This window comes from Pongo abelii, chromosome 11, assembly GCF_028885655.2.
Source record: "Pongo abelii isolate AG06213 chromosome 11, NHGRI_mPonAbe1-v2.0_pri, whole genome shotgun sequence".
NCBI lineage: Eukaryota > Metazoa > Chordata > Mammalia > Primates > Hominidae > Pongo > Pongo abelii.
Window position 1 is genome coordinate 57,836,660 of NC_071996.2, and position 26,393 is coordinate 57,863,052.

A 26,393-nucleotide genomic window follows, 5' to 3' on the forward strand; every position below is an offset into this window, starting at 1 on the left:
TATACTAGTTTACATTCCCACCAACAGTGTCTAAGAGTTCCCTTTTCTCGCTATCCTTGCCAGCATTTGCTATTTTTGGTCTTTTTGATAATACCCATTCATTCTAGCTGAGGTGAGATGATAACTCATTGTGGTTTTGATTTGCATTTCCTTGAATATTAGTGATGCTGAGCATTTTAAAAATGTATTTATTGGCCATTTATATATATTTTTTGAGAAATGTGTGCTCAGATCATTTACCCATTTTTTAATTGGAGATTTTTTGCTGTTGAAATGTTTGAATTATTTGTATGTTCTGGACATTAATGCCCTGCTAAATGAGTAGTTTAAAAATATTTGTTCTCATTCAAGAGCTTGTCTTTTCACTCTGTTGATTATTTCCTTTGCTGTGCAGAAGCTTTTTAGTTTGACATAATTCCATTTGTTTATTTTTGCTTTTGTTGCCTGTGTTTTTGAGGTCTTATTCATAAAATCTTTTCCCAGACCAATGTCCTGAAGTGTTTCCAATATATTTTTGTCTGTTAGTTTGAGCATTTCAGGTCTTATATTTAGGTATTTGATCCATTTTGAGTTGTTTTTTGTATAGGGTTAGAAATGGGAGTCTAATTTCATTGTTTTGCCTGTAGATATCCTCTTTTCCCAGAAGCATTCATTGAAGAGACTGTCTTTGCCCCAGTGAATGCTGTTGGCACTTTTGTCAAAAATCAGTTAGATGGAGATATTTGGATTAATTTCTGGGTTTGCTATCCTGTTTCACTGGTCTGTATGTCTATTTTTATGTCAGTGTGTTGCTGTGGGTTACTTCAGCTTTGCAGTATATTTTGAGGTCTGGTAGTGTGACACCTTCAGCTTTGTTCTTTTTGCTGAGAATTGCTTTGGCTCTTTGGGGTCTTTTGTGACTCCACAAAAATTTTAGACAGTTTATTTTATTTCTGTGAAGAATGTTGTTGGTATTTCATAAGGCTTATCTTGAATCTGTAGGTTGCTTTGGCTAGTATTGCCATTTTAATGATATTATTTCTTCAGATCCATAGGAAGAGCATGGGATGTCTTTCCATTTGTTTGTACCCTCTTTAATTTATTTAATCAGTGTTTTGTAGTTTTTCCTATAGAGATTTTTGCCTCTTTTGTTAAATATATTCCTAGTTATTTTATTATTTGTGTAGCTATTATAGATAGAATTCCTTCTCGATTTCTTTTTTAGCTAGTTCGTTGTTCATATATAGAAGCATTACTGACTTTTGTTTATTAATCTTGTATTCTGCAACTTGACTGAACTTGTTTATCAGTTTCCAGAGTAATTTGGTTAGGGTCCTTAGGATTTTCATATAGAAGATCATGTTGTCTATAAAGAGGGAAAATTTGACTTCCTATTTTTCAGTTTGGATGCATTTTATTTTTTTCTCTTGCCTAATTGTTCTGGTTAGGACTTCCAGTACTATGTTAAGTAAGAGTGGTAAAAGTGGCATCCTTGCCTTGTTTAGATTCTGAAAGCTTTTTCCCCATTCAGTAAGATATTAGGTGTTGATTTGTCGTACATGGCATTTTTTACATTGAGGTACTTTTCTTCTATAGTTAATTCATTAAAAGTTTTTATCATGGAAGATGTTGAATTTTATTAAAAGCCTTTTCTGCATCTATTGAGATGATCAATATGAAGGTTTTTGTCCTTCTTCTCAGTGAAGTTATGTATGTCATTTATTGATTTGCATATGTTGAACCATCCTTTCATTGATTGTCTTTTCAGTATGTTGTTGGATTTTGTTTGCTAGTATTTTGTTGAGGTTTTCTGCATCTCTTTTTATCGTGTTGCGTTCTTATCTGGCTTAAGTAGCAGGATTATTCTGGCCATGTAGAATGAGTTAGGAAGAATTTCCTCTGCTTCAATATTTTGGAATAGTTTAAGAAGAATTGGTATTAATTCTTCTTTAAAAGTTTGGTACAATTCAGCCTGTGAAGCCATCCAGTCCAGAACTTTTTTTGTTGGCAGACTTTTTATTACTGCTTCCATATCATTACATGTTACTGGCCTGTGCAGGTTTTCCGTTTCTTCCTGGTTCAATCTTGGTACATTGTGTGTATCCAGGAATGTAATCCATTTCCTTTAGGTTTTCAAATTTATTGACATATAGTTGTTAATAATAGTCTCTAATGATCCTTTATATTACTGTGATATCCATTGTAATGTTTCTTTTTTGTTTGTTTCTGATTTTATTTATTTGGGTCTTCTCTCTTAGTCTAGTTAACTTTTACAAGATAGAAATCAATTGTATCACTCTTGGACAAAATTCATTTGCATTTCTATAGATAAAAATTACTTTCATTACTCTCAGTTTCCTACAACTTGATTTGTGGAGCTGGCCCCACAGAGATATAAACTAACCTAGTTAATAGAAAGATGATCAAAAGTACACATATATAGAGCCATATAATTCCCAGAGAATTCAATAGCAAATGCCAAGTGCTCCACTGAAAGGACACCCAGTACTTTTTTCTTCTTTTCTTCTTTTGCCTATTTTCTTACCCTGGACAATGTTTCAGGCAGTTGTCATATACATAATAGGACTATGCAAAATAATTCCATGTTTAATAATCCCCATCCACACCCTCTCCGGAAACTTTTCTTCATTTAAAGTGGAAAGTAGTTTGGCATAAGATTTCAGAGCCAGAGGCATTTTGTATGATTCTATATTGTTTTCTCTCTCTCTGTCTGTGTCATTTTTTTCTTTTTGCTGTTCTCACAATAAAATTATGTTGAGCAAATTACACTTTATGACTTTCCATTGAGTTCATCCTATGTGTCTCGATATCTTCACCCACCTCTCTATCTGATGAATGATATTCCTGAATTATGTTTTGCTTCTTGCTGTACCAGTCAGAGGCATCAATTTGGAAATCCTAGAAAATTAAAATATCATGTCCTACAATTCTTATTTATGCTATAAGTTAAATGTTCTCTGGGATCAGACATATGACCAGTGTCTAAAAATTTATCCCATACATTTCTATATCATTATTTTTTTTATGTTAGATATTTGTTTATTTTTTATTTTTTATTTTTTTAATTTTTTTTTTTTTTATTTTTTTCTTTTTTTTGATTTTTTTGAATTTTCTTTATTATTATTATTATTATTATTATTATTATACTTTAGGTTTTATGGTACATGTGCTCAATGTGCAGGTAAGTTACATATGTATACATGTGCCATGCTAGTTGCTGCACCCACCAACTCGTCATCCAGCACTAGGTATATCTCTCAATGCTATCCCTCCCCCCTCCCCCCACCCCACAACAGTCCCCGAAGTGTGATGTTCCCCTTCCTGTGTCCATGTGTTCTCATTGTTCAATTCCCACCTATGAGTGAGAATATGCGGTGTTTGGTTTTTTGTTCTTGCGATAGTTTACTGAGAATGATGATTTCCAATTTCATCTATGTCCCTACAAAGGACATGAACTCATCATTTTTTATGGCTGCGTAGTATTCCATGGTGTATATGTGCCACATTTTCTTAATCCAGTCTATCATTGTTGGACATTTGGGTTGGTTCCAAGTCTTTGCTATTGTGAATAATGCGGCAATAAACATACGTGTGCATGTGTCTTTATAGCAGCATGATTTATAGTCCTTTGGGTATATACCCAGTAATGGGACGGCTGGGTCGAATGGAATTTCTAGTTCTAGATCCCTGAGGAATCGCCACACTGACTTCCACAAGGGTTGAACTAGTTTACAATCCCACCAACAGTGTAAAAGTGTTCCTATTTCTCCACATCCTCTCCAGCACCTGTTCAGGACATAGGCATGGGCAAGGACTTCATGTCTAAAACACCAAAAGCAATGGCAACAAAAGCCAAAATTGACAAATGGGATCTAATTAAACTCAAGAGCTTCTGCACAGCAAAAGAAACTACCATCAGAGTGAACAGGCAACCTACAAAATGGGAGAAAATTTTCGCAACCTACTCATCTGACAAAGGGCTAATATCCAGAATCTACAATGAACTCCAACAAATTTACAAGAAAAAAACAAACAACCCCATCAAAAAGTGGGCGAAGGACATGAACAGACACTTCTCAAAAGAAGACATTTATGCAGCCAAAAAACACATGAAAAAATGCTCACCATCACTGGCCATCAGAGAAATGCAAATCAAAACCACAATGAGATGCCATCTCACACCAGTTAGAATGGCAATCATTAAAAAGTCTATATCATTATTTTATATTTTCTTTTTATACCTCTTACCACTTTTCCCCTCCAACCATCATAGCCACCTTTAACTCCCCAAAATGTGCTATTGGCTTATCTACTCCTACAATTGGGAAACGGATTCAGAGTAAGAGCTTAACTTCAGCTAAATCCAACCTATAATCCTCCTCTGGCTTATGTTCCTGTCACATTTCCCTACTTTCTTTATATTGCAGAAAGTCTCTCATAACCATTGAATCTTATAGCTAAATAAAACTAGCGGAAAGTTAGCCTACACAATTAACAAATAGCAATCACTAACATCTATTGTGGTAGGCAGAATAATGACTACCCACCTCAAAGATTTCCACATCCAAATTCCAAGAACCTGTGACTATGCTAACTTTTGTACAAAAGAGACATTGCAGATGTGATTGAACTAAAAGTTTTGAGATGGAGAGATTATCCTAGATTACCCAGGGGTGTCCAATGCAATCACAAGACTCTTGAAAAGAAAAGAAGGTAGGAGAGTCAGAGTCAGAAAAGAAGACAAAAGTAAAGGGGTGTGTGTGTGGATGTGTGTGTGTGTGTGTGTGAGAGAGAGAGATTTGAAGATGGAACTTTTGGAGAGGAAATAATTCTTCTCTACCCCTTCAGTGTCTCCAGCTGGGCTAGAGGTAACCTGACATAAAATAGATTAACAGGAGAAAAGCATACAAGTTTTAATAAATTTTTACATGTACTTGAAAGCCTTCGCAACAGAATGAATACCTGAAGAAGTGATTAGAGTATAAAGTTTTTATAACTTTTAGATAAATGATAAATTTATGAAGAAATAAGAAGACAAAGGAGTTGGGGTGAAGGGTAGTGAATTATGAGGAATTGGCTAGGAGATGTATGAAGTGACAGGGCTAGGGTAAGATCAGGGTTATTTTAGTAAGTGTGTTTGTATACATCCAGTCCAGCCTCAACCCTCAGTCTTTGGTGATTGCATGGTCTCTTCTCAGTATGCCTTTCTAATGGGAAGTTTTATGGTCTGTTCTTAGGCATAAAGAAGGAGATCGAAGAGCCTGTCCCATATCTACTGTTTCTCAAGTGACTTCAGCTAAAAATCAAAATGCCAAAGCAGCACATTTTGGGATGGCATGTCCTTAACTCTTCACTACCCTACACTGCCAGCCTTGAAGGTGGAGGACAAGGTCATGAGTCAAGAAATGCAAGGAGGCTCTAGAAGCTGGAAAATGTAAGGAAACAAATTTTCTCCCACTATCTCCAGAAGGAACACAGCCCTGCCATTACTGGATGCTCTCTTTTAAGCCACCAAGTTTGTGGTCATTTGTTAGAGCTGTAATAAGAAACTGATACTGTGGTCAAAAATTTGAACACAGATAGTAGTAGGAAATCACCATTTTCTAAAGCAGTGTGTTCCATTATGTCTACATATACAGGAAATTCTTTAAATTGAGCTGAATTCTGATGTAAATGTTAAACTTTTCCTAAATTGGCAACTACCCACTTGATGTCATCAACTTCACACCCAATGCCTGCACCTTTCCAGAGTGCTGCTATTTTGTGTGTCTTACCATTGTTTTCTTAGCCTTCCAATTCAAAACAAAACAAAACAAAAACTTCTATGTTTGTAATTTTTTCTTGTAAGAATCATGGTGTTCTATACATCCAATTTTCTGTTTCTTCTTTATTTCCATTTCCACTATCCTGGTGCAAGCATCTTCCTTAGGCTATGTCACTACACTAATCTCTGAACTCTTTGCCTTGTCTTTAGTCTGAGGCTTCTCCACAATTCAGTCTATGTGCTGCTGCCAGGAATATCTTAAGGCACGAATTGCAAGTCATTACCTTTCTTAAAGCATATTTTCCCTGTTGCAAGATCCCCATTGCTTATAAGATATTAAACTTTTCTACCTAACTCTAGGGTGCCTGTGTAATGTCCCCCAATGGGGCTGGCTTCATAGGGATGTGGTTTGTGCAGTAGGCAGAACCCCACAACTAGAAGGGACCCTTGCTTGCTTAATACTCTGCTGTCACTGTCTTGAAATTCTTAATTTTGGAAGAAACATCCAGCATTTTCATTTTGCACTGGGCCTCACAAATGATGTACCTTGTTCTGCCCCACAGTTTATCCATATTTTATTCTGTAATCCCATGTTAATATTGCCTTATTTCAGGAAAGCAAGCATGCTTCTTGTCCATAGAATCTACCCTCTTTAGGTCAATTTTTGTATCTTAACTATTGCTATTTTCTTTCATGGAATGTTCTTGCTCCTTCATTTCATAGGCCCAGCTCAGGGACTATGATTGTGCCAATAATAAAGCACTGTACATAATCTGAGCTTTTTTTTTTTTTTTTTTTTTTTGAGACGGAGTCTCACTCTGTTGCCCAGGTTGGAGTGCAGTGGTGCAAGCTTGGCTCACTGCAACCTCTGCCTCCCAAGTTAAAGCGATTCTCCTGCCTCGGCCTCCTGGTTAGTTGGGATTACAGGCGCATGCCACTGTGCCCAGCTAAATTGTGTATTTTTAGTAGAGATGAAGTTTCATCATGTTGGCCAGGCTGGTTTCAAACTCCTGACCTCAGGTTATCTGCCCACCCAGGCCTCCCAAAGTGTTCGGATTACGGGTGTGAGCCACCACACCCAGTCTAGTCTGTGCTTCTTAAAAATCATTTCTTTTTCTTGCTCCTTACCTTCTTCCTCTCCTTCTAGTTAACCTTGTCAAAGAAACTTTATCTGCTTTCTTCCACTTTCACTAATTTTTCTTCTTTGGATTTATTTTGCACTTGACTGTTCTGTAATTACTCTATAAACTTCATCAGTTTCTCACTATCTATGTCATAACTGTGTAAGGACATTAACCTTGTCTTGCCCTATTGTGTATGTACTCACCTCAGAGTGAGGATAGAACTCCTGTGTACAAGTAATGCTTATTTGCTAATGCATTAACCGTCTACCAAGATTTTTCTTGCCACTAAATTAACCTAAAAATAAGGGAAGCTGTTTATAGGAAAGGTGAGTCAGTAAGCCCAGGAAAGTCATTTACTTGGTTAACTTCCACAAAATTATATCAATTTCCTAATTTCCTCTGCATTAAAAAGAGTAAATAGAGTTTTTTTAGCACCTGTCATTGAAACATAATGACATTTTTTTTTTTTTACTTGAAGCCATAATGTTCCCCAAATCCACTTAAAGGTGAATTTGTATATTCTTTTGAATATGAGGAATTGCATTTATCTAATTGCCAAACATAACAAAATGAATGATAGGTTTATATAAAAGTTTAAACATGGTGTATGTACATACATATTCACATATACTACACAATTGTGGCTGTGGCAACAAAATGTAGGGTTGGATAGTTCTTCTCCTCCATTTCCTTATAAAGTCAAATCATACTTCCCCTTTTGGATATCACTGTATGTGTGAAGTGTAAGATTTTTATCTGTAATTTGACCTCTATTGTAGCTTATAATAATGGAGGGCCATTGGTTAAAGGGAGAATCAAACTTGAGAAGCTATGCTTTGGACAGAACTTACTTTCCAAAATAATGGATTTGGAGAAGAAAGCTGAAGGGTAACAAAATGGAGAAGCACCTAGGAATTTTCAATTATCTTTGGTAAATAGATTTTTCCTCTGATGCTAACCATTTCTATTGTAAAAGACCTGCTCATGTAAGTGAGATTGAGTAAAAGGCCAGGCTAGGCCATTTGGAAGGTAAGAAAATGAAAAGAAAGGGTCACAAAAGCTCAGGATGGCAAAACTACACAAAAGAAGAAAAATTTTAAAGTGGGTCTCCTATTTAAAGGACCTCTATGCTTTAGAGAATGTTTTCATCTTATTATTTAAAAGAAGCATCACTAGCTTATCCAAATATACTCTCTTACAGGTTCAGTGTTTCTTATTTTGAAAGAACATAGTTGAAATCGATCTACAGTCAACTTGGTTGATTTATTTGTGGTGAATTTATGCATTTTCTGTGTGATTCAGCCATCTTTTAATTTTTAACTTGACCATTTAAAATGTCCTTTGGTTTATTGTCATATTGATTTACACAATAATCGACTATTAAAAGACTTCCTAGAGAAAGAGAAGAGGCAGATTTTATATTATTGAAAATTTAGGAGACTACAAAACTTTTAAATATCAATGTTATCATTAAAAATAATGGTAAACAGATGGGCAGATGAATATAGTCAAAACATTGAATATAAACCCTAACATTTGGTGTTAGTAAAAATACATTTAAATTTCTTTATAGTCAATGACGTTTTTTAAGTAATGGAAAAAATCACTGTACTTGGAGTCAGAAAACCTGAATTTGGTTCTTAGATCTGATATCCAAATTGATGATCTTAAGTAAGTTTCCTTATAAGTCATCTTTATAACCATCTCATACCCTTTCTTTTGAAGATTAAATGAAAGACCCCTTGTAAAAGCTGTTGCTATGTTAAGTGTAAGGTGGTAGTATCAGGAATAGGAGTGAGCAAGAGGAACTTTTGTTAAAATGAGAGGAGTATTCAGATATTAAAACTGGTAAAATAAACTTCCATCTTTGGTTGTGAACGTACCCGAGTTCAAGTACAGGGTCTGTTACTCATTTGGGATTTTGAGAAACTGATAAAACTTTTCTATTTGGGGCCTGTAAAATGCTACACAGCATTTCTCAATTCCTAAAATATGAGAGAAACTCACTAAAGGTGAGAGGCTGGGGGATACTGCGGAAATTTTTCAGTCCCTTAGTATTGCTTACCTTAGAATGCCTTTTCTCTCTTTAAAAAACAAGCAAACAAAAACAAACCTTGGATTTTCTTTTCTTTTATTTTTATTTTGAGACAGAGTTTTGCTGTGTCGTGCAGGCTGGAGTGCAGTGGCACAATCTCGGTTCATTGCAACCTCTGCCTCCCAGGCTCACGCAATTCTCCTGCCTCACATTCCTGAGTAGCTGGGATTACCGACACCCGCCACAATGCCTGTTTAACTTTTGTATTTTTAGTAGAGATAGGGTTCGCCATATTGGCCTGGCTGGTCTGGAACTCATGACCTCAACTGATCCGCCCACCTTGGCCTCCCAAAGTGCTGGGATTACAGGCACAAGCCACTGCTTCCGGCTTTTTAAATTTTTTTTTGAGTTACAGGTTTTCCTAATGTTTCTAGAAAGTACAAGTTAAAACTAACAAAAAAGAAGGGCTTTTAACAAGATTTTATACTTGAAGATGAAAGGTCAACCAGTCTTTTTTATTTCAGTACAATGAAAAACCCAGGAATATCAAAACAACGAGCATTATTCTCTGGTAAACACACTCACACCGGTTACCCTAATACTCCCCGACAGTTAGAAGTTTCTTTTCTTCAAAAAATAAAAATCTCTGTTGCATGTACTCTTTCTTCCATTTTTGGTCTAAGCAGTTAATGCTTGGCTTTTGGGTGTCCTGCAATCAGAAATGTAGCTGGTAGGCGAAATGATCAGAGGTAGGAAATTGAGGAGAAGGCTGCTATCGATAGTTTTGTTACCTCCCTCTTCTCACCCCCACACTTCTTGCTCTTGCCCTTCCAACTGCATTGTGATTTTGCTCATTTTCTCTTAATTCCTCTTATTCCTATGTAAGTCATCTTTCTTTTGCTACTGTAGGTAATTCTTCTAATATACGTATTAATTTTTAAATAGGAAAACTATTGAATTTATGTGTTAATTTTATATTCAGCCATCTTGGTGAATTTTATCTTGGATATAATGGAACACAATCTCTGGCTTTGGTGCACAACAACAACATTAAAACTCTGTACAAACAGAAATTATTTCAGTATGGTCACAAAAGGGATCTATGTTTCATTTAGTGTTTTAAATTAAGAAATTTCAGATTTGATTTTACTTTTCTCTCACTTTGAGTTATCCAGTGCCATCCCAAGTAACCCTCCGAGGTTGGTTATGCCAACATTCCTTATCCACTTCAAATTATTTTATGGTAGCAGCTCTTTGCTCATCTAGAATTTCACTACTAGTGAGTACTTGGCCAAAGGAAAGAATTATGAGGCTCCATTATCTCTCTGACACTATATAACAAGAACTTCCAGTTTTTCCAAATCTCAATTCCTTTTAGCTACTTCAGCTTTTATTCAACACAAAATGCTATACATTTTCCTGAAGTTCTATTTCCTACACCTAACTTGCTGGGACCGCTTTTATGAACCAAGATAATTTGCCAATAACAAAAACCAACTTAAGCAAAATTAAAATAAAAAGTAGATTTTATTGAAAAGATGCTAGATATCTCAGAATCAAAGGGTCATCAAATAAACAGGCTATAGGAAACATGGTAGTCAGTTCTGGAGATTCTGCCTTTATTTCTTTCTTCCTTCTTTCCTTCTTTCTCCTTTTCTCTGTTTTAGGGGTTAAATATTCATTTTCATCATCCAAATGCTTTCCTCTTGTGCCATTGCAGTCATTAACCTCCTCCTATTCCTCATCCCCTGACAAACACTCATCTACTTTCTAACTCTAGCTTTTCATTTTCTAGACATTCATATGAAGGCAATCATACAGTATATAGACTCTTGTGTCTGGATTATTTCATTTAGCCTAATTCTTTTGAGATTCATCCACGTTGTTGCATCTATCAGTATTCCATTCATTTTAATTGCTGAGTAGTATTTCATTACATAAGTAAATCACATTTTGTTTTTCTAATATATTCAAATTTGAAATGTTTCCAGTTTTTAGTTATTCTGAGCAAAGCTATTAGGAACATTTGAGTACAGTATTTTTGTGGGTTATGTTTTCATTTTTCCTGGGTAAACATCTGAAAGTTCATTGCTGTATAGTAAGTTCATTATATTTTTACCTATATAACAAACTGCCATACTAATTACCAAAGATGTTGTATCATTTTGCACTCCAATGAGAAATATATGAAAATTCCACTTGTTTGACACTTGGTGTTGTTGGTCTTCTTTAATGTTAACAATTCAAGTGTGTTCTAGTGGTATTTTATTGTAGTTTTAGTTTGTATATCTCTGACGCTGAATAATGTTAAGCATCACTCATGTGGCTATTAGTCATCTTTATATTTTCATTGGTGAAGTATCCAATCTTTGGTCTATTTTTTCAATGGTTTGTTAGTTTACATATCAAATGGTGAACATTTTTTACATATTCTAGTTAAAGGTCTTTTGACAGATTGTATGTTTTCCAAATATTTTCTTCCAAAATGTGGCTTGTCTTTTCATTTTTGTGTCTTTTTATTTGGATGAATTCCAACTTACCAGTCTTTTATTTTATTATCATGCTTTTTGAGTTCTCTTTAAAGATAATTTTGCCAACCTAAAGCCACTTAGCCTCTTTTTTATATTTCTTCCAGGAGGATTGCTGTTTTTGGTTTTGATATATTCACTTGATTTAATTTGATGTATACACTGAGGTAAGGGTCACAGTTTATTTTTTAGCAGAAATATAGAATTATTTTAACAACATATGTTGAAAATATTCATTACTTATTGAGTTACCTTTGTAGCTTTGTTGAAAATTGATTAATTTAATATACTGAGTTGATCTCTAGATTCTCTGTTTTGTCCCATTAAACGTTGTTGGAAGACAGTACTTCGTGTATTTTTATGAGTTTCTTGAATTTTTGCACTTTCTTAAAAAGAGGTACTGAAAACTTTCATTCCAGACTATCTACAAATGTTTGTACAATGAATAGTCTTGAGAGACAGTGTTTCATTTTAGAACGAAAGGCTCTTTTTTGTTTTGTTTTGCTGTTCAGTATAACAAGATAATTTTCTCCCATCAAGGCAAACATTGCATTGGTTTGCTTTCAGCCCAGTATGAAAAATTAAGGTTCCTAAGTGTGAGTCTCCCTTGTTGTGGTACAAAAGCAGCACATTGTCAGCATTCAATTATGCTCACCTGCCTCATCACCATGGGACTTGGAGTGCATGTTAAACCTCTGAAAATGTGAAGCTCAAGATGCCTTCCGTGCTATGAAGGATAAGGCACCCCCTTTTTTTTTGATAAAGGCTCATGTATTCTGTCAGCATCATTGAAACTGTGATAGGTTAACTTATTTACTTGTAAACACAGTCAAAATTCAGATTTTTTGCAGTTCTAGACTATCTATATATCTTATATCTATTATTTTGTTAATTACTATAGCATTATAAAAGCAACAGCATATAAAATGTTCCAATTTTATTTTTCTTTTTAAAAATTATATAGGTTATTCTAGGTTCTTTGCATTTCCATGTGAATCTTAGAATCAGCTTCTTAAGTTTTACCAAAAAGTCTTACTTGTGTTTTGATTTGGATTTTGTTTTTTTTTTTTTTTTTTTTTTGCTTTTAAATTGAAAATATTTACATTTATTTATATTATTTATGTACTAGTATAGCATAGTGTATGCTATATAATACTGTTCTTGTCATACTGTATAAAAACTGGTTAAATAGATCTTTCTATTTTTATAATTTTAATTGATACATTATTAATAGTTGTACATATTTTCAGGGTACATATGATAGTTTGATACATTCGTATAATGTACAAAGATGAAATCAGGGTAATTAGGATATCCATCACCTTGAATATCTTAAATATTTATGCTAGGAACATTTGAATTTTTCTCTTCTAGCTATTTTGAAATGTACAATAGATTAGTGTTAACTGTAGTCACTCTACTGATCTATCTAACACTGGGTCTTAGTTCTTCTAGTCAATGTACATTTGTATCCATTAATCAACTTCTCTTCATCTCCCTGCAACCCTGCCTCATCCTTGTCAGCCACTAGTAACCACCAGTCTACTCTCCACCTTCATGAAATCCAGTTTTTTAGCTTCCACATATGAATGAGCTTATTTCGCTTAACGGAATAACCTCCAGTTCCATCCATGTTGCTGCAAATGACAAGATTTCTTTCATTTTTATGGCTGAATAGTATTCCATTGTAGATCACTTAAATCTATTAGATTTATATAGGTTATGATTTTTTTTTTTTTTTTTTCTTTTTTTTTATTATTATTATTATTATTATTATTATACTTTAGGCTCTATGGTACATGTGCGCAACGTGCAGGTAAGTTACATATGTATACATGTGCCATGCTGGTGCGCTGCACCCACCAACTCGTCATCTAGCATTAGGTATATCTCCCAATGCTATCCCTCCCCCCTCCCCCCACCCCACAACAGTCCCCGAAGTGTGATGTTCCCCTTCCTGTGTCCATGTGTTCTCATTGTTCAATTCTCACCTATGAGTGAGAATATGCGGTGTTTGGTTTTTTGTTCTTGCGATAGTTTACTGAGAATGATGATTTCCAATTTCATCTATGTCCCTACAAAGGACATGAACTCATCATTTTTTATGGCTGCGTAGTATTCCATGGTGTATATGTGCCACATTTTCTTAATCCAGTCTATCATTGTTGGACATTTGGGTTGGTTCCATGTCTTTGCTATTGTGAATAGTGCTGCAATTAATATACGTATTCATGTGTCTTAATAATAGAATGATTTATAATCCTTTGTGTATAAAGGATGTCTCATTATTTCTTTATTTAAAGTTTTGTAGAATTCACCAGTGAAGCTCTCTTCATCTGGAAATTTTTTTTTGGAGTAAAGATTTTAACTATATATTTAATTTCTTAAATAAATATGACATTTTTAGGTTATTTTAAATGAGCTTTAGTAATGAGCAGTTTAAGAAGTTTGCCAGTTTCTTTCTAATTAGTAAAATTTATTGACATAAAGTTTTAGAAAACATCATATCATCATTATTTTAATATCTTTGGGATCAGTAGTGGTGACCCCTTTATTCCTGTGATTGGTAAATTATTTATACTCCTCTAGTTTGATTATTCTAGTGAGAGGTTTATCAATTTTATTTATCTCCTCAAAGAACCAGGTTTTTGTTTTATTTATTTTCTATGTTGTTTTTCTGTTTCTATTTCAATTTCTTCTGCTATTTGTTATTGGCTTCCTTCTACATGTTTTGGGTTTTACTTGCTCTTATTTTTCTAGTTTCTTTAGGTAGAAACATCTAATATGTAATTTCAGATATTCTCATTTTTAGATTTAGTAGTTTGTTTTCAGGCCTTTTTCTTTCACTTCTTTCCTCTTCATTTTTATAATTTATTCTAGCTTTTTGAACACATAGAGTACATTCAGAATAGTTGCTTTAACATGTTTCTCTGCTAATTCCAGAATCTATATTATTTAACCATCTGTTTTGATTGATATTTTCCCCCTGAATTAGGTCAAACTATATTTCTTTCAAATGTCAGACATTTTAATGTTTTATTTTTGTTTGTTACTTGAATTTATTATATCACTCTAGATGTTGTTGGTTTTTGTTCTGAGACACAGTCAAATTATTGTAATCAACTTAACTTCTTCAAGGCTTGCTTTTATGTTTCATTAATTTCAAGGCAGCCTGCGGTGTAAGATTAAGTATAATTGTAATACAAAGGCAATACTATTCTCAAGACTCTACTCAATTCCAGATTTTAACAGTTCTTTCTATTTTGGCTGGTGAGAATAGTAACTATTTCAATCATATGTCATGGTTCACCTAACACAATTATATGGATGGCTGCACCTACTATTTTGTTTTCAACTTTTATTTTAGATTCAGGGGATACATGTTCAGGTTTGTTACCTGGGTATATTGCGTGACACTGAGGTTTGGAATATGAGTGATTCTCTCATTCAGTTACTGAGCATAGTACACAAAAGTTAGTTTTTCTGCTCTTGTCCCCCTTTCTCCTAGCCCTCTGGTAGTCTCCAGTTTCTATTGCTGGGATCTCTATGTACCTGAGTATATTTAGCTCCCACTCATAAGTGAGATTATTTGGTATTTGGTTTTCTGTTCCTGCATTAATTCAGTTAAGGTAATGGCATCTAGCTACATCCATATTGCTTCAAAGGGTATGATTTCCTTCCTTTTTATGACTGCATAGTATTCCATGGTTATATGTACTACATTTTCTTTATTCAATCCATTGTTGATGGGCACGTAGGTTGATTCAATGTTTCACTATTGTGAATAGTGCTGTGATGAACATACAAGTGCATGTGTCTTTTTGGTGGAATAATTTGTTTTCTTTTGGGTAAACCCAGTGATGGGATTGCTGGGGTGAATAATTGTCATAAATTATCTGCCAAGTCTGATGTCCAAAATGACATTTCTGAGGTTTTCTTTTATAGGATTCTTATAGGTTGAGGTCTTACATTTAAATCTTTAATCCATCTTGAGTTATTTTTGCATACAGTGAAAGGTGGGGGTCCAGTTTCCTTATTCTGCATGTGACTAGCCAACTATCACAGCACCACTTATTGTATAGGAAAGTCTTCCCCCATTTCTTATTTTTGTTGACTTTGTTGAAGATCAGATAGCTGTAGGTGTGTGGCTTTAGATCTGTGTTTTCTGTTATGTTCCCTTGGTCTATGCCTCTGATTTTGTATGAGTACCATGCTGTTTTGGTTACCGTAGCCTTATTGTATAGTTTGAAGTTAGGTAATGTAATACCTCTGGCTTTGTTCATTTTTACCTAGAATTGCTTTGGCTATTCGGACTCCTTTTTGGTTCTATACAAATTTTAGAATTGTTTTTTCTAGTTCTGTGAAAAATAATGTTGGTAATTTGATAGGTATAGGATTAAATCTGCAGATTTCTTTGGGCAGTATGGCCATTCTAACGATATTGATTCTTCCAGCCCATAAGCATAAAATGTTTACTCATTTGTTTGTGTCATCCATGATGACTTTTAACAGTGTTTTGCAATTCTCCTTGTGGAGATCTTTCACCTCCTTGTTTAGTTGTATTCCTAGGTATTTTCATTTTTTTGTGGCTGTTGTAAATGGGATTGTGTCCTTGATTTGGCTCTCAGCTTGAAAGTCATTGGTATATAAATAAGCTACCAATTTTTGTACATTGATTTTTGTATCCAGACACTTTACTGAGTTTGTTTCTCAATTCCAGAAACCTTTTGGTGAAATTTTTAGGGTTTTCTAGGTATAAAATCATATTATCCACAAAATGAAATAGTTTGACTCCTTCTCTTCCTATGTATGACTTTTATTTACTTCTCTTGCCTAGTTGCTCTGGCTAGCACTTCCAGTACTGCGTTGAACAGGAGTGGTGAGAGTGGGCATTCTTATCTTGTTCTCAAGGGGAATTCATCAAGTTTTTGCCCATTCATTATCATATTGACCAACAGTTTGTCATAGATTGATCTTATTTTAAGTTACATTCTTTTGATGCCTATTTCTTGAGATGTTTTATCATGAAGGAATGTTGCATCTTCTAGAAAGATTTTTTTCACATCTATGAGATGGTCATATGGCTTTTGTTTTTAATTAGGTTTATGTGTTGAGTTACATTTATTTATTTGCCTATGTTGAATCAATCTTGCATCCTAGGAATGAAACATGCTTGATCATGGTGATTTAATCTTTTGATGTGCTGCTTGATTTGATTTCCCAGTATTTTGTTGAGGAGTTTCATATCTATGTTCATCAGAGAGACTGGCATGTGGTTTTATTTTTTCATTGTGTATTTGCTAGGTTTTGGTATCAGGGTGATGCTAGCTTTATACTATGAATTTGGGAGGAGTCCTTCATACTTGTTTTTTTGGAACCGTTTCAGTAGAATTGTTTTTTGGAATCATTTCAGTAGTATTGGTACCAGCACTTCTTTGCACATCTGATAGAATTAAGCTACAAATCCATCTGGTCTGGGGCTTTTTTTTTTTTTTTTTTTTTTTTGCAGGTAGGTGTTTTATTACTGCTTCAATTTTGGAACTAGATATTGCTCTGTTCAATATTTCAATTTCTTTCTGATTCATCCTTGGGAGACTTTGTGTTTCCAGGAGTTTTTTCATTTCCTCTAGATTTTCTAGTTTGTGTGCATAGAGATGTTCATAATAGTCTATGAGAATCTTTTGTATTTCTGTGGGATCAGTTGTAATGTCATCTTTGTCATTGCTTATTGTGATTATTTGGATCTTCTTTCTTTTCTCTTTGTTAATGTAGCTAGCAGTCTAGTAATATTGTTTACGCTTTCAAATAACCAACTTTTGGTTTTGTCGATTCTTTGCATGGATTTCTCAGTCTCAGTTTTGTTCAGTTTTATTCTGATTTTAGTTATTTCTTTTTTTCTGCTAGTTTTATGGTTACTTTTTTATTGTCTTTCTAGGTCCTCAATGTGTGATGTTTGATAATTAATTTGAAAACTTTGTAACTTTTTGAGACAGGCGTTGCGTGTTACAAACTTTCCTCTTAACACTGTTTTTGCAGTATCACAGATATTTTGGTAGGTTGTGCTTCTGTTTTCATTTATTTCAAACAATTTTTTGATTTCTTCCTTAATTTTGTTGCTTACTCATAAGTCATTTAAAAGAAAGTTGTTTAATTTTCATGTAATTTTGCAGTTTTAAGAGATCTTCTTGGTATTGATTTCTATTTTTATTCCACCATAGTCTGACGGTATGGTTGTATGATTTCCAGTTTTTTGAATTTTTTGAGACGTGCTTTATGGATGAGCATGTGATCAATCTTGGAGTATGTTCCATATTTAGTTGAAAATAATGTTTATTATGTGGTTGACTGATGGAATATTCTGTAGCTGTCCATTAGGTCTAATTGGTTATGCACCAAATTTATGCCCAGAAATTTTGTTAGTTTTCTGCCTCAACTATCTGTTTAACACTGTCAATGGGGTACTGAAGTCCTTGCTACTATTGTGGGGCTGTCTAAGGTTTTTTGGAGGTCTAGACATACTTGTAATATGATCTGGGATCTTCGATGTTAGGCCCATATACGTTTAGGACAATAAAGTCTTCTTGTTGAATTGAACCCCTTATCATTATGTTATGTCCATCTTTGTCATTTTTTATCACTATTTATTTAAGGTCTGTTTTATCTGATATAAAAATAATGACCACTGCTTTTTTTTGTTTGTTTTTCCTTTGCATGGTAGATCTTTCTCTAACTCTTTACTTTGCGCCTATTTGTTTTGATACATGTGAGATGAGTCTTTTGAAAACAGAAAATGAATATTATTTTTAAAGTCCAGCTTGCTACTCTATGCCTTTTAAGTGGAGTATTTAGACAATTTATATTCAAGGTTAATATTGACATGTGAGGTTTTGATCCTATTGTGAGCATATCCATAGCTTAGCTCCCACTTGTAAGTGAGAAGGTTTGTTATTTGGTTCTTCATTACTGAGTTACTTCGGATAGAAGAATATAAATTCTTTTTTCTTTATTTTTGTCTGATTGGATTAGTTTGAAAGACTGGTCTTCGATCTCTGAAATTCTTTCTTCTACTTGGTCTACTACCTTTCTAATATGTGATAATTTGATGCAAAAATACTTAACATGGTAAAAAAATTTAAAATGTTTACGCTTTAAATACAAAAGACATCAAGTTTGAAGTCAGAGGCTTTAATAAGTAATGGATCTCTCTCTTCCTATTTGTATTATCCAGACAAGGTGATTAAATCATCATGATTGTGTTTGCAGGTATTATTTGCTCTCTACTTAATCATAGGTAAAACCATAACTTGCTGTTTCTCAGTCCTTAAAAATCTAGACTCCAATAAAGACTATGGGTCTTCCTGAATTATTCTCTTCAGTATGTAAACATGCTTTTCTGTCTTCTGTTAAAAACAAACAACACTTTTGACCCCATCCATACTACTTTTGTTTCTGTTAAAATAACAAAATTTTGAGAAAGTCCCACAGGCAGCCTCTGAAGGAGGGTGACAGGCCATCCCTCCTTTATCAAAGTGATAATTTTCTGGTGGTCTAGATAAACATACATGTTTTTCATTAATTGAGGATATTAAATAGATTACAGAGTACCCAACTATGTAAAGCACTTGATTTCCTTCCACTAAAATATTATAACAGTGAAATTTGTGTCTGTATTAATTTTATTAAAATGTATTTTGAATGAAACAAAATTTTCCCTTTTTTGAGTTTAATTCAATGTGAGACAGTTCTATTTTTCAAGGATATTTTTACAATACACACCAATTAAATCTGACAGCTTATCGATAATGGGTTCTTGTGTGATAATAGCTCAGACATATATTACATTAAAAATACATTACAATATAGAGTATAATAACAAGAACAATTTTAATGTTAGAATGATTTCTGATTGTCTAGATTTTCCTTTTTATTAGTATGCTTTATTTTGACAGATCTTAAAGTAGACAAAGATGAGAAATGCTGCTTTTATATCAGGAAACATTTTAATAGCTTGCTAATATTATAAATTACAAGTAAATGATTGGGTAAAATTGTGAAGTCTTACTCCTAGTTTTTGAGAAATCTTGGTTAACAGAAAGAAAGGGAAGTATAGTCCTCAGATATTGTTAACGGGCACTTACCTAATACTTGTTTATTTCAGCCACTGTTCTAATAGTTTTACAAATAACCCATGTAATCTCATTAATAATCCTTTGAGGTAGGGACTATTATTATACTTATTTTACAGGTAAGAAATATGAGATGCAAGGAAGTTACATAACTTGTCCAAAGCTGGAAGCAAAGTAGGTGGTAAAGCAAGGTTTGAATTGACCCAACTTGCGTCCAGAGTTCATGTTCTTAACATTACACTTTCTTATCTTCATTCTAATTACCATGCTTAGCCTTGTCTAAAAATTATCTCTTCATTTATTCCTTTACCAGAGACAATGTAAGTAGCCACAGTTCTTTTCAGAGAGCTTTGAGAATTGATAGAATACTTACTATGTTGGTACAGTTGAGATCTTCCATTGCAGAAGTCTGGGAGTACACTACTGCTTTATGAGATCTTTTCTGGTTTGCAAACTCATGGAGAGGAGGAAATTTGGGTCATCATCACTGTATTTATGTAATCTATTATAAGTACCTGATACTTTGAAAAAGCTCAATAAATTCATTCTTGGTGTCATAAATGACATTTACACTAGATCTCACTCTACATAATAATTCCTGTAGGAGTCATATATGTTAGGTTATTCTATGGTAACAAATGTATCTTGAACTTCAAGGGCTTAAGACAATAAAGGTTTTTATATCTCACACAAAATGCAATGTGGATCAATGAGTCCTATACAACTCGAAGATAGGAAATTTTGGAAAAATAGCCTCCAAAATTGCTGCATCAGAATAGAGAGAGGGAGAATTGTTTATACAGTTTTTCAGGCCCAGGCCTGAAGTTCTCATATCACTGCTATTCATATCCCATTGGCTAATTCTGAGTCATTTATACCTAATCTAACTTCAAGTGGGTCTGGGAAATGCAATCATCCTATGTGCTCAGAAAGAGAAAACTATGTGATGTCTATGTCAAAATTCAAATTATCCTAGGTAGTAAAATGTGGAAAGCCAATCATGGCTGACTGAGATCCAATTGTGTGTCTGACATGACTCATCAATTGCTGGGCAACCAATTTGGCAGAGACTTGCAGGGTTTTCTTGAATATCCAAGGTGCAACTTGATATGGCCCTGTAACTGAGTTCTGGCCAATAGGCTATAAATGGAAATGCTCAGTACATCAACCAGGAAGTATTTTATTGAGTGATCATTTGTCTTCCTGTTTTCTACTTACGTTTGGCCATGATATAGATAAAACTGGGTGAGGCTATAGCAGCCATCTTGGACCATTAGGTAACTTTGGGAATTGAAGCCGAATAAGGCAGAAGAATAACATATAATAAGCGTGAGTCCTTGACAGCATGAAGCATCTTTACATCTCTAGTATTACTCTTTTGAATTTCTAAATATGAAAAAAAATTTCTATTTTATTATGCCAATGTTGTTTTCATTCTTTAGCCACTTTCAGTAAGACCTAATCATGGCTGATTCAGCAAGTAATCAAATAAAAAAAAACAAATATGACTCAAATATAGATTTATATAATATTTTTAAGCCACTCATTCATTAACAAGATTGTCATTAAATTTTGCTTCAGACTAGAGTGTGATATATGGAGTCAAATTGAGTTAGATGCCCGGTCTACTACTTTCTAGGTGAAGAACAATGGGCATGTTTTGTTGCATTTTAAAATTTCTATCACTTTTCTTTAAGCAATAATAATTGCAACTCACATAATAGGCTTTTATAAAGATCAGATAAGCTGATGCCTTCAAAGTGCTAGCCAGACTTACAAGCACAGACAAAGTAGTCCAAAAATGTTACTCTATTTTCACAACAAATGGAGCAACGGCAATGGTTGTCAATATCCCTTCATTGATTTAAACCTTGTCTATTAATATAATAATGTTGAAATTGGAAAATTAACAGAGGGTTTTTTAATAGGTAAATTTATTAATTATATATGGTCATTTTATGCTATTCAGTGTTATCTATACTACTACCTTTTGAAGTTCGAGTAGTGAATGCTGACTCTCTTTACGTTTCAAAATTAGAAAAGTACATCCAACATATGTGATGTCAAGTCAAAAGGATTAAGTTTAAATTTAAATTCTCTAATAGAGAAATTTGACCCCTGGAAATTTGTGTGTGTGTTTGTGTGTCATCTTATACATTAGTGCTTCTTAAAAAGTGTGGTCTCAAGATCAGCAGCAACATCATTTGAGATATTATTGGATATCACTCCAGATTTACTGAAAGAGTAATCTGTTTCTTAAAAAGTCTGGTTATTCTAGTGCAGACTAAAGTTTGAGAACCACTAATGTAAATCTTCAGCTGTAAATACTAAGGTTAAGAAAGGTATTTTAGCTTATGCAGAATCATCAAGCAAGCTGGTGACCTAAATGAGAATACAGCCTGAGCTCCAACAAGATTGCCTTTCATTGCATGAATTTAACTTAACTACAGAGTTTTTCTTGTGCTTATTTTATAATGTTTTCCTTCATTATTTCCTAACAATATTCAAAATATTACATGGTGAATGATTGTGAGTACTTTGGTCAGAAAATTTTACAAATAATCAAATGATTTAGGTTACTTTCCAGCAAATATTTTAAAAAGTGATACTACTATTGCCCTCATCAAGGTGCTTTGTTTTGTTGCTGGCTGTAAGATAAACACTGTATTTATCAACAGTTTATCAAGGGCATCTAAGAAAAACTTTTTCATGGCTTGATAATAATTACAAAGAAAGGAGAAGAAACAGCAGTGCACAGAAATGCAGTATCTAAAACAATTACTGCTACTCCTTGGGTATTCCAGAATTTAGGTCTCAGAATATTCTCTGATCATCACCCACCTACCAAGTTATAGGTCAAATGATTCCTTTTAATATACCCCTTTCAGTATATGCTGGAATATAATTTCATAGTTTTAGGATATTTAATTTGCTTTTCATTTGGAATATTAGTTACAAAAAATAATTTTCTCATGGCCTTTTCCATCCTTCTTCAAGGGCTCCATAGATCTATGGATTTACCATCAAAGTGTTTGGAAGATTTGATAGAAGTCTCTCAGACATCAATTTAACAAAACAAAATGGGGCAAGCAATAACAATATGTGATAAAATATTAGCAATATTTTCTAGTTCGTTCAAGATCTTCAAGTATTACATATTTTGGTATTCTCTGAAAAATGCTTTTATTTTATTTAAATCTTTACAGCAAATTTATTGGAAATTTTCTCTGTGACTATTATATTTAACCTTTGCATCTTTGAATACTGTCCCCTGTGATTACTGTGGAGGCCTGGGAGTGGCAAATGGTGAAGAAAAATTATACTTATCAACCACTCCACTGCTGGCAATTTGTGCCAGCCTTTATCCATGAAGCGCTGCATCCTGACTATAATTCCAAGAAACTGATCCTGTATCTACAAAGATAAACTATTTCACATCATTTAAAAAATGTAGGCTAAAAAAAAACATTAAATATTTTTCAAAGTACAGGTTTTATTATGAGGCAAACATTTTAGTATTATTCTCTTTTTAACCATGTGGGCATAGTTATATAGTAAAACAAATTGAAAATTTATTTATTGAAAATTGAAAATACATTTATTATTTATTTTAAAAAGTATGTATTGAAAATTGAAAATACATTTATTATAATGCAGCAAAAGAAAAATACGTGTATAATGTGATTATATATGAATACATAAAATATATACTCAATATGTAATCATTACATATTAAAAATATATATGTAATCACATTATACATGTATATATTATAAATGTATATCTATACACACACATATAAATCATATATATGCATTCTAGATCCAATTCTTGATATGACTAAACATGTTAAGACTTTGTATACAAATAGTTGATTTCACTGTAACACTTCAGTAAATATATATTTTTAAATATTCCATATGGATTAGAAACGTAATCTCTGATACTGTAAAAGGATGTCTTCTGTGTCTTTGAGAATCACTTTTCTAGCTCTTTAAATTTTTGTTTTCTTATTGTATATAATAGAGGAGAAATGAAAATGTGCCAAATGAATGTACAAAAGAGAAATCTTCATGATATTACTATTTATCATTGACTGTGTTCTGGCAAAATTATAATCAGTTAGTTAATTTTGTATACCAATATCCAATGTTTGCCATGAAATAAACATACCGTACTATATACAACCAGATTGCAAAAAACACATTTCTTTCTTTTTTTGCTTTATTTTGCATATAAGTAAAAGAGATTTGAGTTACACGAAAATCTAATCTCTCATTTCCTGGGAGAAAAACACCAGTATCCTTAGAACTGAGAATATTATGGCGAACAATTTAGACAATATCTTTTCTCTAATGTTTCTTACATTCTTACGTCAGGTGGTGATGAGGGCTGCGGCTCATAAAGAAATAACTGATTATGTTAATGAGTTAATTCAAATAAAGACAAAGAGCTATGAAGAAAATAAAATGAAATAATCACAGAAAATCCGTGGTTGGTGACGGGAGTATTATAAAACTTGAGATATTGTGGTCCAGAAAGTTTTATTGAGGAGGTAAGATTTGACATAAAACGAATAATGAGAAGTTAAATGTGCCAATATTTTGTGGAAGAGCATTATAGACAGAGAAGTAAGGTAAAAATTCCTGAAACAGGAACAAAGTAAGATTAGGAAGAAGATTGAAATGACTGGAAAATAATTATTAAGAGAAAGAGGAGGAGTACTAAGCCCAATAGAAATCAAACTTTTTGTACAGTCTGAAGCTAACCTGAACTCACCTCCAGCTGCACCCCAGACCTTGAGAATTATTAGCTCACAGAGAGTTTGAAGGGAAGAACAAGTCCCCTGACCAAAATAAAGCTTAAATGGAACATTTTTTACAATGCTTCTACAGCTGTAGCATACTCTAGTTCTGTAACACAATCATTTGAACTCAGAATCCTGAAGAAGCAAAGCTAAACCCAAATAAATGTTGTCACAGGAAGAAATATGATAAATAAAAGTATAAAAGAAAGAATATAAATTACGAAACAAATATATAAAGGCATTTCATATTTGGGTCATTTTGGAATTGGGTATAAAAACAAACAAATAAGCAAACAGTAAATGGGCCATAAAAAGAAGAGAAAACAATTTCTCAAAAGTTGGAAATTAATGCCAAAGTTGACTAGGAATAACACTAGCCCCTGAGACTTCATAGAATGTCAGGAAATCCACTAAACATCCTAAATAACGTGAAAAGAAGATGTATGATGATTTATTTACAGTAAAGGGAAAGTTAACCTCTATCACATTTAGGTCACAATGTGACAACTATTACTATAATTCATAATAAAATAGGAAGAATAATATCATCTCAATAGTTGCTAAACAATCCATATTGCAAATTCAGTACTCATTTCTAATAAAATATTAGGAGAAAATGTTAATAAGTCAAAGCATTATTTATGTCAAACTAATAGCTAATCTCATGCTTGACAGTGAAACTATGCATGGATTTTCATAGTTGGAAAAAATCAGTGGCTCCTTAAGGACACCATTTTTTAAAATCATTTAAAACTGGTGCCAACCCAATTTGTGAAAAAATTCAAGGAAGAGATATAGAAGAAAAAATAAAGCAAATTACCATTATTTGTAGCTGATACCACTGTATTCCTAAAAGCCTGCCCAAAATAATCTGGTAATGAATGAAAGTAAAATCAGAGTTTGGCATAATAGCTAGTCTCTAAATAATATGTGTAATCAGTGACCTTTTATATATCAAATAATAAGCAGCTCAATACATCTGTAGAAATTGTCATGCTTAATTATAACACAAAAGAAAACACTTATGAACAAAATTTACAACATGCATGGAAACCATATAAGAACAATAGTGGTAAGAATTCTACTAAGAAAATAAAAGGATATTTGACTATATGAGGAGTCACACCTTCTCTGAATTGAGAGGACTCAGTACTATAAAGATACCATTTCACTATACATTAGCCAATAAATATAATTTGATTCCAATGAAAACGTCAAGCATGTTTTTTTTTTGGAAATTTTACAAATTTATTCTAAAATTTGTCAATTTGTGGACATAACCAGGATATTTTTAAAGAGTAATATGAATTCATAATTGGAGGTGAGGTAATTTTGGAGGATAATTATTGTATCAGAGAAAAACATGAACTACAAAGCCACAATCATCAAAACAAAGTGATTCTAGTACACATTAGGTGCAACACAAGACAATGAATACAGAAAATACTGTAGCATATTCAGCTATTTACCAGAATTTACTATAGGATAAAAGCATAATTTCAAATTAGTCCACAAGTATTGATTATTTGATATAAGTAGAGACAATGGACATCTCATAAAATTAGTCAAATGACAAATTACATTGTAATAAGTATAACTGTGGCAGGTTAAAAAGAAGTAGTATATGTTTGGACATAGAGAAACTGAAAACATAAATTGTAAAATTTAGTAGGCTCAGAGAAAAGTATTTTCTATTTTAATGTAAGCTTTTTTGGCCCTTTTTATTGTACATTTTTATATTTCCACACTGTATAACTATAAACCACAAAAATATCATTACATGTACAGCTGGTCACTTATATCCATGATTATAACTTATAAGTTTTCCTATGTTACATCAGTCTCTATATTGCTAAAGACATGAAAATCATGCAAACTCTTTCAAAATGAACTGATCCTGAGAGCTCTCCAATCCTCTTATCTTGACTGTTAGTGGCTATTACAAATACAAAAAAAAAAAAAAGGAAGTTCATAATTCTAACTTCCTGGCAACCTTCTTATATTTGGGA